The 14187-nt window shown below is 40.0% G+C and overlaps 1 protein-coding gene and 1 non-coding gene across 2 annotated transcripts in view; both read left to right on the plus strand.

Moving 5' to 3' along the window:
- Sema5a (semaphorin 5A) overlaps window positions 1-14187 on the plus strand; it is a 472079-nt gene that overhangs the window by 130830 nt on the left and 327062 nt on the right.
- On the plus strand, window positions 4410-4519 carry LOC118596614. The gene has a single exon (XR_004946722.1). It is a non-coding gene; the product is annotated as a U6 spliceosomal RNA (small nuclear RNA).

Raw genomic sequence — 14187 nt, forward strand, 5'->3', positions numbered from 1 at the left:
ACAGGTAGCCTATGTCTAGAACCGAAATGACATGAACTCTGAGTTGAATTTTGAGTAATTATGCTTCTTTATATACCAGGAAACTTTTTTGCCCCCAAATTGTACTGAGTTTTAAATATGCTGACAATGATCTGCCTGGCATCAGACTCATTGAGGTCTTGGTCCAGGTTGACAAAGTCAATCTCAACCCAGTTTCTATTCTCATTTCTTTACTGTTCACTTTTCTTCCTGCTGTGACCACTTGCAGGGTCCACTCAGAATATCAATTTTTTATTTAAACCAGTAAATGGTAGACCACTTACTGGGATAGAAAAGCCCAGGTTTTGGAAAGAAAAGCAAAAATTCTTCCTAGGCCATGATAAGTTTTGTTTTGAAGGTGTTCATTTCTCATTCAGGTGGAGTAAATGCAAAGCATGAAGTATGTATTTGTGGTTACTACCACACTGACCTCTCATCCAGGAGTCACTATAGAAGAGAAGTGTGCCTTGATTAAAATTAGAAGACATAATTAGGGAACTGGCTTCTGTTAGAGAGCTCTTGATAACATTGTATTTGAAGTTTGATCCTTCAGAAGTAATCTCAAATGTGACAGAAGGTCCCAGAAGTAATTCTTTTCTTGAGAGATGTCATTCAAAATCTTAGTGGTGGAATTGTCCTATGTTTTATTATTAGATTCCATTCTGGCTACAGAGGACATAACAGGCTCTTACAGTGAATATTTAAATTGAGTTACTTTTAGCATCCATTCCCCCTTTTACTAATCAGCTCTCATTGTGTCTAAGGGACACACTGGGCAAGGTAATGCCAGTGCTTAATGATCTTTCCATTTGTTATTTCATTTTGTTATCAAATTGCACCTTTATAACACATCAGTGTTCACTGCATACTGTTCTTATAATTGTTTTCAACTTAAAAAAAAACGTGAGTAGTTGTTTTGCTTGTATGTGTGTCTGTGCATGTGCTGGCTGGTTTTATGTCAACTGACACAAGCTGGAGTCACTGGAGAGGAGGAGCATCAACTGATCAAATGCCTCCATAAGGTCAGGCTGTCGGCAAACCTCTAGGACATTTTCTTAATTAGTGATTGATGTGGGAGGGTCCAGCACACTGTGGGTGGAGCAACCCTTAGACAGGTGGTCCTGGGTTCTATAAGAAAGCAGGTTGAGCAAGCCATGGAAGAACAAGCCAGTAAGCAGCCCCCCGTCCATGGCCTCTGCATCAGTTCCTGCCTCGAGGTTCCTGCCCTGCTTGAATCTCTGTCCTGACTTCCTTCAATGATGGACTATGATGTAGAAGTTTAAGTCAAACAAACCCATTCCTCCCCACCTTGATTTTGGTCGTGGTGTTTTTATTACAGCATAGAAACCCTAATTAAGTGCACCACTTGCTTTCCTGGTGACCAAAGAGGCCAGGAAAAGGCATTTCTTCTTCAACTGCAGTTACACACAGTTGTGAGATGCCAAGTGGATCTTGGGAATTAAACCAGAGTCCTTTGTAAGAACAACTAGTGCTCTTAACTACAGATCCATCTTTGAAGCCCCTGCATGTGGCTTTTTAATCTGTTGTGTCTCCCCTCCCTTGCAAAGGACCCTGTAGGGGGAAGAGGCCTGATGAGTGCTGCCAGTGTGGTCAGTGATCTCGTTTCTGGCAGCAATATGCCATGTGACTCTAAATCTCCATGAGTGCTTTGGTGTGATGGGTTGGAGGCTTTGTCTGATGTGAATAAATGCTGCACGTGGCAGTGCAGGTAGGAGGCCAAGAGTTCTCATTCTTACAAGGATTTTAGTTAACCCTGCTTAGATTGTCAACACCTTTGTAAGAAGATGGATCCTGTGAAGCCATGTCACCTGGGTTTTATCAGTGGTGTGGAACTTTGATTTTCTATCACAGAAGAAAGAATCCATGCTATTAATATAAAGCTAATGACCCACATTTCTCATTGTTAGTGAAAACAAGACTTGGTGCTAGCCACTGAGTCCCTGAGGCAAACATACTTTGCAGTAACGGAGGGTGTAGGGCTGGGTGGTGAGAACTAATGGCTTGTGAACTTTGAGAATCCATGGGAAGTACTCTGGCAATAGGATATGCCTCATTTGTATGGTGCAGTGATCAATCTTCAGTTAGCGTCACTGGGAAAACGGCATATCCAAAAGCACAAAAATGAAACCAGATCCCCCAATCTCTTCTTCCCTGTTATACAAACTCAAAGTTATTCAAAGATCTACATGCAAAGTCTAAAAGAATGCAACTTTAGAGGAAAACATGGAGGAAACACTTTGCATTATGGCTATAGACAAACAAACAGATAAATGAGCTAAATCAAACTATGAAGCATTTACACAGCCATCAGAGAGGATGAAAGAAACTGAGACAACTGAAAGGTTGGAGCAACACCTGGCAGACTAGGGGAAAAGGAAAGTATTAGTCTGGCAAGGGACCCACATTGAGTGTGTACTAGAATATAAAATAACCTCAACAACGACAACAAGATGAACAATCTGATTAAAAATGAACAAATAGTAGAAATAAACATTGTTAGAAAATATACATGTAAATAACAGTCATTAAAAAGAAACCCATTCACCTGATATACTGTTGGTGGAAATTTAAATTCCATAGCAAGAAAGATTATGGATGTTTCTTAAGGAGGTGAAAAAGAGTTATGACCTCACCAGCAATCTCCATTCTTTGCATAAAGGTGAAGAAAAGTCAGTCAGCTTATCCAAGAGGTAACTAAATCCCTGCTTACTGCCACACTGTTCACAAGAGCAAGGCATGACATCAGTTGGGATATCTGGTGGCAGATGAGCAGATAAAGAAAATATGGAAAATGGAAAATGGAATATTATTCAGCTATAAAAAGAATGAAATCTTTTCTTTTGTGACAATATGAATGTAACTAGGAGACATTAAGTGGAGTAAGCCAGGGCCCCAAAGACAAATTCTGTATATTGTTAATCATCTGTAAATTCAATAAAACTTGATCTCAAAAAAGAGTACAATAATGATGCCTGGGGGAAGGAAGATAGAATTAGAAGTATAGGTAGATCCAATAACATCTATAGAATGCAGTTGTTATATCAGATAAGATCTGATATTCTGCAATATCTTGAAGCATCTAAGATTGACAACATTATGTATTTTAGGAAGAACTTGATTCTAAGCATACAAATATTAAAGCATATGAGAAAAAACTGAAAATGTCCTTTAACCCGATTTGACCATTATGTGCATATATGAAAATTGTATTCAGGCACTATACCCCATAAAATGTACAGTGTTCTCATATGTTAGTTAAAAAGATATAAATTATTATTAGTGAAGCAGGCAATAAAATAGAGAATGAAGTAATAAGTGAATTTTGCCCCATTGGATACCATCTTCAGTATAGGCAATTACAGAATTTAGCTTATAAATAATCTAGAAGATCTCCTTTAAAAATTCATGACAATTGGAGCTGGAGAGTTGGCTTAGTGGTAAAAGAATTTGTTGCTATTTCAAAGAATCCAGGTTCAGTTCCCAACACTAATGTGGTGATTCAGGATTCTCAACACCTTTTCCTAAGTTACATATTTTCACCACAAGTACACATGTGGTGCAAAGACATTCATTCAGGCAAAATACTCATACACATAAAATAAAACAAATCTTTTAAAAATTTTAAGGCACAGTACTTTAGAGGTTGAGAGTCATCTCTCCAAAATCCATTGGATGAATTTATATGAAAATGTCCTATGTCTACTAGTCTGAATTTTAAAAGTTTACGTTTTCCTGTCTCTGTTGCATGGAGACATTCAGGTCTCAGACAAAGCATGTACAAATGACAAGTGTGAAGGTCACTAAGGGCAAGATGAAGTTGATGAATGGTCACTGCTGATGGTGAACTCACTGAGGACAAGATGAAAGAGATGGAACTTGCCTCCACTGGCCAGGGTTTGGATAATGACTTTTCCACTGCCTATGAGAGACAGAAGATGAATTCCATCTGATTTCTCTTATTACTATTATTCTGGAATAAATATTAATTCCTTTGGATGGGATCAGAGAAAGGAAAAGGGATTTCATTATACTTTTAAAGATTACTCTTTTTCTGCATTGGAATTACAAACACCATAGACTACCTCTTTATTGTTGCTATCAATAATAGCTTAGTAAAAATTCAACAGAACAAAAATGGGAGCAACACTGAAAGATGTTTGGAAAGACCTGAGAGAAGGAGAAATGCAGGCCCCATTCTTTCCACCTCACTAATAGCATGTGTTTATTGTTTGAGAATTCCAGCGAGACAGCAAAGCTACATATCAGAATGAGAACATGAGAGTTGATTTCCTGGTGCAAAGCATTCCATCATGCCTTCTTGTTATCAGAGAAAGCATTGTTGTGATGCATCACTTCTAGAGAAAGACTCAGTGCTCACAGCTTTGACAGCACCTATACTGTAATGGGAACACTACTGAGAAGATTATCAGGAGCCATATGCAAGGATGACATGCAAATTTGTACAACATTCTACTTAAAACCAGTAGTCCGTTATTTCCCCCAGTCACATCCCAGTTCATACTCATGGCTACCTTCTCCCCTTTCAGGATCTACAACTTCCCTGATCGCTCTTCTAATTGGTCAAAACAAATACACAAACAAAACAAACACAGAAAGATACAGAAAACAAAAGTACCCACTGCTTGCCAAGATTCTACTAAAATCCTGTCCTGTAACTGATGGGAATATGAACTCTTCAGATTTTTGGAAAAGCCGTTTGATAATGCCTATGAAATGTTTAAAAACTCCTTTATCTACCAATGATTATTCTAAACATACATACTGTTATGGAAGGTTGCTGGGTTAGTGGATAGATAGAAATGGTAATCTGAAGCCTCAGGCATTGAGTCTTGAGACTTTGACACTGTAGAGTAGCCCCTGGCAGATGCCAAAAATTTATTTTACCATGTAAAACTCAATACCCCCATCTAATATCAGGAATGAGAGAGATGACATTACTCTAGCCCCTGCAGATGCTCAGAGCAGAATATTATGACAGCTGCATGCTAGTAAATTCACCAGCTTAAGTGAAGTGGACAGATACCTGGAAAGCTAGGAAGTAACAAAGCTTACTTGAAGAAGACATGGGCAATCTGAACAGCCCCGTTCTACCAAAACTTGACAGCTCTGAGAGATATGGGTGTTTCTCCGTTCTATGGACCAGGAAACTGAGGCTCTGGTAAAGCCTGTTCCTCAAGGTCATGCCAGCAGAGTGTAGCAGAGTCCAGTTCTTATGCCACTGTCCTTCCCAGCATACTGTGCGGCCTCTAAAGATTGCAGTTCTTTATTTGGGAGAAATTGTTCCTGCCCAAAACACACCCCTCACCCTCCTCACCCTTCTTTTGAGCACTGTGTTTGTATTTTTATTAGAATTACATTCATCATCTTTGGAATCCATGTTCTTTGGGTTTAGGAGGAGGTCTCTTCCACCATCCTGCACTCAGACCAACTTGGAGAAAAAAATCTTAAATGCTGTTGCTGATGTACAATTTAAAAAATGTACAATTTAAAATTTGTAGCTTTAATGTTTTGTAACAAAAACTAATCACACTGGCTTAAGTGCTGACTTGAAATGCTATTTTGTAAGGTTTGGATGTAAATAGTCAAGGTCTGCGGTTTGTACATGTGTGAGACATAGCTTCTTCCACTGCCATCTGTTTTTATCTTGAGGTACTTGCTGTCTGCTTTTGTGTTAGAGTTGTTCCCCCTCATCTCTCCCTCAGCACCTGTCAGCTTTGTTTTAAACAAACTGTCCTTTAGATCACAGACTGTCCCTCCTTAAAAAAAAAAAGAAAAAAAAGATTTAAAATCTCTTAAGCATTATTCTTGCCAAATTATTTCTGCATAGGAATATGTTGCCCTTGCCCACAAATGAGTCAGGAAGTGACTTTTTACTGCCTTTAGTAAAGATGGTGGTGAGGCCATATGACCTGTCTGTTTTGATTTTATTTAAGATGGCAGCTTGGCCAGGAGACTGCCCTTATTTAACATTGGGGCCTTGATCATGTAATTGCTCTTATTTAAGATGGCAAGACCTGACTATGTGATCACCCCTATCAAATATGGCACCTGACCAATGCATTCCTGTGGGTTCCCCCCCACACACAATAAAATTGAGCAAATAAGCAGATAAATTGAAGCATTTAAAAGTCAGTCAAAAAGAAATATAGATGGCCACATCAATCATACATTTCCATTTGCACATAGGAAATAGACTTTGTGAAAGAAAGAGAAAAGTTTTTTCTGGAAAACTTGCATGGTTGATGCATTGGTGCTTGGAGGCAGTGCTGTGGAGGGGATCAGGAAACAGAGTAACAGTGCAGCTGGATGGGAGAGAGGGATCCCTTGGGCTGTGCAAGCAGTTGCAGAGGAACGAACCCAAGCCATGGATCCACAGCAGTGGTGGGTGTGGAGGGCCATAGGCGCATTACCCATGGTGATGTGTAAGGCCCAGAAGACTGATCTCCAGTGTCCCAGAGGGTCAGCGAGGGCCAATAAATGGTGCAAGATTGCCAATGCACTGTCATAACAAAGGCTCGGGGCTATGGAATTGAGTGGGCACAGGCTGTGTCCATATGCCATTGCACAGGGATGAGGACTGAAAGGCTTAAAAGCCTGAAAGACACATGGCGCTGGCACCACAAATGAGAGAGGAGTGACTCCTCAGTGGTGGGAAAATGGCCAAAAGAGAGACTTATCGATTGTGCTGGTGTTGGATGAGGTGAGTGTTGAAGGTTTCAGGTCTCCTAGTTTGTATCAGACTGCCGTCATGAAGGAAAAGTGCACCAGGAGGACTTCTGTAGAGTCATTAACACCAGTGTTATGATATATTGCACATAGAGGACTCTGAGAATATCCCACACATGCAGGAAGACATGCTGGCATGCTGGGCAGATATAGCTGTGGGCTGGCGGGTGACCCAAGCTATGCAGGCATTATGGTGGGCAGCCATTTACAACTCAGTCACTGCATCTGTGAGGAAATGGTTTATTATAATAAAGAGACAAAGGGAAAGATAGGAAAGAGGGAGCAAAGAGAGAAAGAGAGAGAGGAAGAGAGAGGGGTCAAGGGTGAACACCTCATGGGAGGAAAGGCAGAAGAGAGGAAGGGGAGGGGCCTTTTCCCAAAATGAGGCTTTTAAATCAGGATGCAGGGCAGCGCCAAGTGGAGAGTGTCAGAATACTAACATTGGTTTCCTAGGGGCAGTTAGAATAAAAATACAGACCACAGAAATAACAATACCAGTTTATGTGAATAAAAATAAATTATAAAAACTAGACATTACAAGAGAAACATGTAAGGATCTCTCTCTCTCCATATATATTTTATATATATATATATATATATATATATTATGTGTGTGTGTGTGTGTGTATGTGTGTGTGTGTGTGTGTGTGCATGCCTGCCTGTGAATATGTTTTATAGCCTTGTATTTGGTGTTTTCCTTCTGCCTCCCAAGATCTTTTTATATTAAACAGATATCAATAAATTGAAGCACGTATACTAAAAGACTGCTTTAGATGTTATACATCCATTAAAGAATAGTTTAAATCATTGGCCCTAACTTTGATACATACCTAGTTTATTACACAAGAAAATAGTTACTGTAGCATTAAAGATAATAGCATAACTTGGAATAAACCTAACCAAGGAGGTGAAAGACCTCTACAATGAAAACTTTATGTCTCTGGAGAAAGACACTAAGAAATGGAAAGAATCAGTAGAATTAATATTGTGAAAATAACCATCCTCCCAAAAGCAATTTCCAGATTCAATGCAATCTCAGTCAAAGTACTGACATAATTCTTTACAAAAATAAAAAATTGTCAAATTCATTGGAACCATAAAAGAAACCAAATAGCCAACACAATCCTGAGCACACCCACACACACACACACACACACACACACACACACACACAAAACACTGGAGGGATTTCCAGATTCCAATATATATCTGTAGTGATTAAAGAAATATGCTACACAACCAGACATGTAGACCAATGAGATAAAATAAAAGACTCAAACGTGAATATTCTTAGTGATAACCATCTGATATTTGACAAAGAGGTCAGACAAAATGCACTAGAGAAAAGACAGGCTCTTGAACAAATGGTGCTGGGATACCTGGAAATCTACTTGTAGAAGAATAAAATCAGACCCGTACCTATCACCCTGCACAAAAATTAGCTACAAGTGGATCAGAGACCTCACTTTGAAACCTGAAACAGTAAGAATTCTAGAAGAAAATATAAGCAGCACCTTATAAGAATGCATGTGTGAGAAAGGACTTTCTGAAAAGGGTTCCATTTCCCCATTTTGTAATTATAAGCAAGTTCTCCCAAAGTCTGTATGCCCTGTTTATATATGTCCATGAGAACTTAGGGAACAACCTCAGAAGGAGGTATCCATTATGTGGGCAACAGGTGAAATGATTTCCAAGAGATGGCCCCAAAATAGGTAGTGTAGTTGAAAATGGATGAGGCCTTAGGAGGCAAGGGGCTGTGGTTCCAGCTGTGTTCTGGCTCAGAGAGACCTACCTAGAACTGAACTTGAAGACTGCCTTCCCATTTCTTCTGATGGTCTGAGGTACTTCCACAATGGGCATGCACTCTCCTCCGACTCCTGCTGCTTCCATATGTCTGGAATGATGTCTCTGACAATAGGCATTCTCCTTTGAACATCCCCTTCTTAGGAGATCAAATCATCTCAGGGGATTAGAACCCTGCAAGTCTTCCCTTCGGCCTATGATGTAAGATGTTTGATACTTCCCCTTCCTTCCCAGGAGCAAATCTGTGCAAATCAAGAATGCTTCCTGTGTCACATTCTGCTCTTCTCTTATATATTATGGGCAGTGATGAATACTATCGTTAGAGTAAATTCTAATGGAGAATGCCTAAGGTTTTATTCAAAAGATGGCTAAATAGGAAGACTGACTCTAACATTACCGCAGGCCACAGCTCCTTTGTTGGCCAGTGTTGCTGCTATAGCTCACAAAGTGGTGGCCCCCATGAGGCTCAGTGAGACTGAAACAAGTCTTTCTGCCCAGCTGCTGTCTAACCCTGTGTTTCCTGCTGGGACATCTTGTGTGCATATATCCCAGCAAGTAACACAGACGGGCAAATGCTGTGGCCAGGCTACAAAGACCCTTAATGATTTAGCAGCATCTGGAACCAATGTGGCCACCAAGGGCCCCACAGAGTATAGGTTGAGGCTGTTGGTCTGGCTACAGATGTACCAATAGGATGCTGGGGCTACACATCAAACCATGTCTCCTCCAGACATAAGGTTTCCCTCCATGACATCACAGATGAATGACAGTTGTTTTGATTTGTCTTTATCTTGGTTTGGTTTTGTCGTCAGTTATGTGTTGATTCCACTGAATTGAATCCCTTGTCAGACCTCAATTTTTAAGAAAAATGAAGTGCTTCCCAGACAAACAAACAGAACACTCAGGTGTAATTTATAATATTGCCCTGTCTCCTGGACACTTGCGTGTGCCTGCACACCTTCAGAGAGAGGTGAAGCCATCAGCACCGCTGGGGCCTGGAGGTTTGCAGCATTGGAAGAGGCTGTCTTCATGTTTTAAGTAGATATTGGGAAGGACAGCACCTCCTGATTGTTATTTGCTTGTCCCCTTTTCTCTTCGACTCAGAATTGCAGCTTTTCTTCACTGACTAGGTTGTTCAGCATGAGTACATGTTTCTTCCATCTCTACTGAAAGAACGCACCCTGGCCAAGACACACAGAGCTTAATATACTGACTTGTCCTTATTAACACCAAAACCATGTTCCACATGTTCTTCCTCTCTGGGGTGTGTGTGTGTGTGTGTATGTGAGTAAGTGTATGTGAGTGTGTGTGTGCATGAGTATGTGTATGTGAGTATGTGTGCATGTGTATATGTTTGTGTGTGCGCTCCTGTTCTAGCTCACATGTAGGGAACTTCTAATTGGTATCCCCTCAGTATTTGTGAACTGTGGAGGAATTGTCAGATGTACAGGATGAAGAATACTTTTGAAGGTCAGTAGGAAATTGCTGGCAAAAGGCAGGGCTTTGATTGACCCATTGGGCAGGGCAACTCATGGCTAGCTGAGACAAAATACTACTGCTATTGAGGCAGAACATGTGGGAACTGGACAACAAGTCCTTCTTCTGCTTTCTTGAATGTAGGAATTACAGTGAATCAAATTCTTAGACTCAGTTTGATGGTGATGGGATGTGGGATTATTTATTTATGCTTTCTTTCTGATTGTGACTTGACCATGAGAGTAGCACTTCCATAGCAGGAACAGCACCTATAGAAGAAGGAAACATGCCCTTGGCTGTCTGTTCTTTACTACGTGAAGATGGAAGGGGACATCCACCTCCAAACTAGGCAGCAAGCTTTTGAATTTGCCTGTACCTGGAATTTAGACCTTTCAGTCCCTGGAAGTGAGAAGTGCATCTGTGTCCTCAAGCCTTGCTGTCCATTGTCATTTACTACAGAGCCTGTCCTCATATCGTTGCCACTCTGAATGTTGGAATGGCAAAGGGTTTATAAACCAAGTCCTGAGATAAAGACATGGCCCAGAAGTGAGAGGGGTGTCTTAAGAGGAATGACTGGTTACAGAAATGTAAACTGAACCTTTGTGATCAGTCAAGTTTCCTGTAACTTTGCAAACTACCAGTGGTAATCCTTGGTACCTACTTGGCAAATTAGAGATGGATCCTGTAAGCAATTGAGGGTGTGGAAGATAAAATATTCACTCTTAAAGACATAGATTTGTATGAGGAATAAAAAAAATAGCTGTGCAGATTATGTGTATAAGTAGGCAATAAATATGTCCTACATAGAAAACCCAGTGATTTTACATGTTTAATTAGAACTTATAGAACATAATGTTAAAAATACTATTTTAATATCATTTGTGTGAGAATTGTATCCAATCACGTATTGTATGGAAACTTCTGGATAAAATGTAAAAGCTGTAGCATGTTACAGCCATACATTGTGAGTCTAATGCTCTGTAACTATCCATTTTCTTTCTTATTCATAGAGAATAGAGAGAGACAGTGTCTAGGATAAAGCTGTTCAATAAGTCTGCCAGGCTTCTTATTTTAGTAGTCAGAAAAACTCCAGTGCTAAGAGCATCTGCCCTTTCCAGTTTCTTTCATTTTCATACACCAAAATATTACCCACATTGCTTGTTCATGTGCGTGCTCGTGTGTGTGTGTGTGTGTGTGTGTGTGTGTGTGTGTGTGTAGTGATTTTAATTAACTCTTTCTCTATTGACATTTTTGATTAGATAATTTCTTCTTGGGTTTTTCTGGTTTTGTTTGTTTGTTTGTTTTGTTTTGTTTTGAGACAGGGTTTCTCTGTGTAGCTTTGGACCCTATCCTAGAACTCACTGTGTAGCCCAGGCTGGCCTCAAACTCACATAGATCCACCTGCCTCTGCCTCCTGAGTGCTGGGATTAAATGTGTGTGCTACCACCACCCGGCAGATAATCCTCTATATTATATTTTTTAACACTCCAACCAGTGCTCGCTATTGGTCATTGCCCCCATGTTTGTGACAGACGGAAGTGTTCCCAGATACTGTAAACTCTATTTGGAGAAGAAGTCTCTGTTTTGATCCATTACTCCAAGTGGTCTTATGAAATCATGACAAGGGAAGATGACGGTCATGAAGATATGTGTATTTGGATTACCATGCAGCTGTGGAGGCCAGGTCTTGGACTGGATGCACTACAATTTGACAGTTGTGTTGACTGCAACAGTAGCAGGCACAGGAGAGCTGCTGTAGAAGTGAGGTCTTCATGTGAAGTCTGCTCTCAAGTTTGTGGATGGTGACTTCCCTCTGGGCTTCACTGCTGGGAAGAGTGAGGCCTGCGTTATGTTATGTTGATGAGTTATGTGGCACTCTCTCCTAGAGTTGTCTAACTGGTAGTAAGTTTGCTTAGACCCCAAAGCATCAATACACAGCGCCTGCATATATCTCTGTATGAACTGTCTGGGCAGTGAGATAGGATAGTAGAACAAATGGAATCCACCCTTTAATGAGAAGAGTCCAGAGAATTTCTCTGCAAGTTGGAGTTAATTTTATGATCTGATGACCCCCATTTGTCATCACTTATTTCCCTTCCTTGTCTCAACATTCTGTCAAATAGCACACCATATACTGCAAAGTGTGAGCCTGGATCAGTGAGTAGAAAGCCTTCTGTTACCCCTGAGGTAGTGGCTCTTACTGAACTTGAGTGCAACTTAAAGTTGCTTTTGAAGTGGCACATTCTTCTTTTGTTCAGCTTCCTCAATGATGCCGCAAAGAAGAAAGTTGTACAGCAATAGAAGATTTCACAGTCTGCATCTTCCAGTGAAGTCTGAAACCTGATGCCAGTTCTAGCGCCACAGAACATTTTATGAGCCTTATATAAGCTAGGGAAACTCTTTGAAATACAGTGAGGCCATAAACCAGCAAGTGAATTATAACGATGCCGACGGTAGTCATTTTGATTTGATAGGTGTTCAGTGGGGTTTCTATTACATATATTTTCCACTTTATTTAAGGGAAAATTCCACCCAATTTGCTTAGACCAGCCATCTGGAAACACTTCTCCCTTTCTTGACTTCTGACACTGTGCCAGCCAAAAGCAAAAATGAAAGGGGCTAAGAAAATTATTTTAAAAAATACCAATTTAATGCAATTAATGTAAAAATGAAATACATTTTTCATCTTCCAGGGTATGTTTTGAGTTAAATTAAGCTGCCTTGAGACTTTTGATGTAAGTATTTGTCTCTCTATGTGAATGAGCAGTTGGATTCCTTACCATGCTGGAGCTATTCATTTCACACCTCCAGTGCCCAGCACATCGTACACATGCCTGTCTTCAGCAAGCACAGCTGCTTTATTAGGTAGAAGGGCTCTGTCTTCCAAACGAGCCTCGGCAGACAAACGGAGAGCACAGCAGTGGTGCAACACTGCTTCTGTTCTGCCCAGAGACCCCTTGTCCTCTCCGACACAAAACTGGCTTCAGAAGCATGTGTTTTAATAGTAACTATGTACCAGAATTCCTAAGTTTAAAATATGTAACTGATTAAGTTGAGTCAAATATCTTACCTGCTTAAACATCTAGCCATTGTCAGTGTGGGGTAGACCTTTGCTTTCTTTTTTATAAACTATAATGGGGTTTGGGAGTTCTGAAGTTGTGGATTCGAGTAGTTGTCCGAAAGATTTGACGTTATAATGCAGGTGCTTCATGCATACCTGGTCCTAGTCACTTCTCGTCTGTTATCTCTCCCAGTCATCGTGTAAAGTGTGTAAGGCAAAGGGCTCTCTATCCTGACTGTATGAAGGTGAAGCACAGAAGCTGAGAAGCTGAGGAACTCATAGAGTAGACTCATGCAGCAGGTATTCATCCCTCTCTCTGCTAACCCTAAAGGAAGTGTTCTTGGCTCAATGGAAAATGCCCAACACTTTGATTCTCTTGGATTTGACCTAACTGTGTTTGATATTCTCTTCTGATTAGTAGGTCTAGTAGGCTTCACTATGGTTTTGGACAAGGTTTTTACTGCATTTGTGGGGATAGTTCTAATAAAGAACCAACATTCTCATAGTGTATATCCAGACTGATTGATACAGGAAGAATGGATGGAGTCCATGTCCTTTAATAATTTGCAAATGCACCTGTTTCCTTCTGCTAATGTTTATGCAAAATCCTTAGTAGTTGGGTCACTGAATACATAAGTGGTGATGTATATTATAACTAACTCATGTTGATCTATATTCAGTGCTCTAACTGATGATATAGACCTGATCATAGAGGAATCATTTTTATTTGATGTTCACATAGTGTGACTGAATCACATAGACATCAGTACAGAGAACAAAAGAAAAGTTATCATATATGAAAACATTTTGTTTTACATATAGTTTAATAACTAGATTTTTAAAGGCTGCTGAGTAATTTTCTGGATCATGCTTCATTTATTATAAAGGAAATTAATTTTGCTCAAGAATATCCTTTGAAGTCTAATATTATTAGCATGTGATTTATGATGATTATAATAAGATGTGTTTATGATTGTAATATATATTTTCTTAAAATGATTATGTAATCATTTTTCTTATCACAATGACAGAAGATTCAAGGGTTCTTTTAACTTTCACCC

This window comes from Onychomys torridus, chromosome 15, assembly GCF_903995425.1.
Source record: "Onychomys torridus chromosome 15, mOncTor1.1, whole genome shotgun sequence".
In the NCBI taxonomy this organism is placed as follows: domain Eukaryota; kingdom Metazoa; phylum Chordata; class Mammalia; order Rodentia; family Cricetidae; genus Onychomys; species Onychomys torridus.